The 3,951-nt window shown below is 41.7% G+C and overlaps 1 pseudogene; it reads right to left on the bottom strand.

Moving 5' to 3' along the window:
• Positions 1-851: 851 nt before the first annotated feature.
• On the bottom strand, positions 852-969 carry LOC126210772 (5S ribosomal RNA; annotated as a pseudogene).
• Between the last annotated feature and the right edge of the window lie 2,982 nt (positions 970-3,951).

Below are 3,951 nucleotides of genomic sequence, written 5' to 3'. Positions count from 1 at the left end.
GTGATTATACTAAAAATAAAAGGTGTTATATAAAAAAAACAAAGTGGGGGCCCATTTATCCACCTTTACCTGTACTTATAAGGTATATTTTTGTGCAAACGTTCACTGTTTTAAAGGGAACAATATCTATTGACATTAACAAACTAAACGCAGGATAAACTAGAATTTCAGCGGTGTTTGTTGGAGGACTCTAGTGCGAATCGTTTACGAGATACCGTGTTTCGAAAAGCATCCAAACTAACTATTGTTTGCACCCTTTAACTTGCGTAGTTGTTAGGTACGAAGTCGTTATGTTTCCTTACAGTGTGCTTGTGTGTCCCTTAAGTGCATGGTTCAAATGGCTCTGAGGACTATGTGACTTAACATCTGAGGTCATCAGTCCCCTAGAACTTAGAACTACTTAAACCTAACTAACCTAAGGACATCACACACATCCATGTCCGAGGCAGGATTCGAACCAGCGACCGTAGCGGTCGCACGGTTCCAAACGCCTAGAACCGCTCAGCCACACCGTCCGGCTGCTAGCCAGTTACTGCGTGATAGTCCAAGCAATAGGTCGTGAGTTGACTATGGGATTTACCAATGCGGAAAAAGCCGACAGGCTCGTGGTGTATCGAGAGTGTAGGAAGAATCCAGTTCGTTGTTACACGGTTATAAACAAAACAAAGCTAAAATAAACTCCGTCCGAACAGGCTGTGGAAGGCCCACAGGCGTCACTGGATGCGGATACGGAGGGGCATGTGGTTTGCACACCGCTCTCCCGGCCGTCTGTCAGTTTCCGAGACTGGAGCCTCTACTTCTCAATCAAGCAGCTCCTCAGTTTGCCTCACAAGGGCTGAGTGCACCCCACTTGCCAACAGCGCTCGGCAGACTGGATGGTCACCCATCCAAGTGCCAGCCCAGCCCGACAGCGCTTAACTTCGGTGATCTGACGGGAACCGGTATTACCACTGCGGCAAGGCCGTTGGCTATACAGTGTATGCGGCAAGATATTCCAATAGACCTCAACCAACTCGGCAATTACCAACCTCTTCAACCAGCCACGTGAAAGTGATAGTGTAACACTTAGACAGTGTAACAGAAGTAAACAAGTGACGGCAGAAGAGAGGAAAATAAATGTTCTTGCTGCTGTTGCACTTGATCCGCACGTTAGCTGCAGCAAAATCGCACGTGGAAGTGACGTAACCCAGGCGAGTGTCTTACGCATTCTCTATCGACATAGGTTCCATCCTTATCACATCTGTCTCCATCAAACCACTGCGTACAAACGATTATGAGGATCCATTTCATAATATGTATGTTTGCACAAAAGATACACTTCATAAGCATTATTACAATCTGTTGACTGGCTAACAATACGAGCCCCTGGCAGCCAATCGATTCTGTGAAAATCGTACATCAACAGTACCTTCTATTTCCGCAATATTTGCAGTGCAAGTTTTAGGTGATTCGTCCTGTGCAATAGCTTCACATACAGTCATAATCTTATGAGTTCAGCAGGCTATGGCTGCACAATAATGAGAAAAACTGAAGGGGCGATGATATAGACTTTCCTTAGGCCGATATTATACTATCACATTTCTTTGAGAAAGATATATGATGACATATTCGTCAAATTTCTTTGACAAAGATCTTTGACGTGGCGCTAAAAGGGGTATTACACTGTCGTTATATTTTTCGTCAAATTTCAAGATGGTGGACAACAACTTGCTAGTAGCACAATTGCATTCTGTGTTCATTTGAAAGAAAAACGGCGGAAAAGAAGGAAACATACTTAGATGAAGCCACAGGTATTATATGGAGATAGAAAAGCTGCTGGTGGAGGAGGTCTAATCTTATATATAAATTACTTGCGGATGGATGAGAGTGTATTTAAGTATTTGCTCAGTAAAGTGGCTTCTCATATTACTAAACAGAACACTGGCTTGTGAAATGTTATACCTGCAGAAGAAAGGCAAACTACGACACTGAGATTTCTTGGTAGAGGAGAGAGCTACTCTAATTTAGAACACATCACTCGAATATCACATTGCACATTAACCACAATAATTCCATAAATGTGTGAAGCGATTTATTAAGCACTGAACGGGGAATATGTGTAGGTAAGTAAATAATTAGTAAACTATATGGACAATAAGAACTATTTTTATTATTGAATAATTTTATTAATGGAATTAGTGTTCGAAGGACTACAAAATTAATAAAAGGTATGAAAGAGCTGAAGCGCTTTTGAACATCAGAGGTTCAGAGTTAAAAATAGACAAAGCAGAATGGAAAGCTGAGAAAGAATTTTTTATTTTAGAGTGTGACCGCATCCTCTATTCTGGTTTGCTGGAAAGCTGCCTGGATGTTCCCAGATGTGGAGGTGGATGGCTGTAGCTGTGATTGTGGACATGAAATCGTATACAGCATATTCCACCCGCCCATCAACACAATTAACAGCATGGGTGCCCCTTGCTAACCCCCCCCCCCCACCCTAGTCGAAGTTATTAAAAAAAAAAGAGTCGAAGGAACACACCAACTTTAAAGCCATGTTGACAGACACACTACAGAGATGCCACATAGCTGAAGCGACGCCAGCGCCCCAAGACGTTACATTTCATATTGCAGTGAACAAAAGACGAATGACTTTTATAATCAAATCTACGGCAACGCCCTATATTTGATCATAATTATTTGACAACAGGCGAGATTTGACAAATTTCCCTATTACTTCGTCAAATTTCTTTGACATAAATGTTTGACATGTCAACTTTGACAAAGAAATATGATAGTGTAATACCGGCCTGAGTCTCAAGCTGTTAAAAGACGATTCTGCTGGCCTATTTGGATGTGGTTTTGGAAGGTTTCTCACTTTTATCTATTCTGATACACCCAGACTTTAGGTAACGAAGCAAAATAACTGGTTTTCTTTCTTTTCCAATTTTAGTTCTGTCAGTCGACATGAAAAAGTAGAAAGCATTAAACTGATCAAATAAGTACGTTAACGTTGTCATGTTTTGTACGCAAAGAAATTCATGGAGACGACATAAAATTTAATAAGCCTTTTCTCAAAGCTTACAGCTTTCTCTTGAACTTTGGGCAGTATTAACGTTTCTATTAATATCCAGCATGGATTTCTCAGTCGTTCTATTTTCCGTCTCAGATTCTTAAATTTCGTTTCATTTCACATTTTGAGGCTATAAATATTTTTTGGTAGTATCTTCTAGCTTTATTTCATAAGTCTTTGGATAGACTGAATTTAATCATATGAGGGTGGAATTTAGGTCGTCGAAGCAAAAAGGACGAAGTACGAGGGTCACTCCAAAACAAATGCGCACTATTTTTGTAAAAATACACTTTTCATTCTGCATGTGTGAAAGTTTTACTGTGTGTAGATACATCCTTCCCGCTTGTTTTCAAACTCAGTCCAACCTGTTCCCGTGAGTGGCGCCGTCACAGCATGTCTTCCAGATGGCTGCTACACTTGACGTTCGTCAGAAGCAACGTGCTGTCATAGGATTCCTGTGCTGTGAAAATGAGACTGTGGGAAACACCCACAAGAGGTTGAAAAATGTGTATGGAGATGCTGCTGTCGATCGCAGTACAGTTAGTCGGTGGGCAATCAGGTTACGTGATGAAAGCGGGCACGGCAATATTGAGGATTGTCCTCGCAGCGGCAGGCCTCGTACTGCACACACTCCAGATAATGTGCAGAGAGTTAACGAATTGGTTACTGCTGACAGACGCATCACAGCGAACGAATTGTCACGCTACATTGGGATAGGGGAAGGAAATGTTTGCAGAATACCGAAAGTGTTGGCGTTAAAAAAGGTTTGTGCCAGGTGGGTTGCCAGGATGTTGACAATGGCTCACAAAGAAACAAGAAAAACGGTATGCAGCGAACTTTTGGAACAGTACGAGAATGGTGGAGATGAATTTCTTGGAAGAATTGTGACTGGAGATGAAACA

The sequence above is a fragment of the Schistocerca nitens genome, chromosome 10 (genome assembly GCF_023898315.1).
Source record: "Schistocerca nitens isolate TAMUIC-IGC-003100 chromosome 10, iqSchNite1.1, whole genome shotgun sequence".
Taxonomy (NCBI): domain Eukaryota; kingdom Metazoa; phylum Arthropoda; class Insecta; order Orthoptera; family Acrididae; genus Schistocerca; species Schistocerca nitens.
Note: the sequence above shows the minus strand (reverse complement) of the source record. Positions and strands in the feature narration are given on the sequence as shown.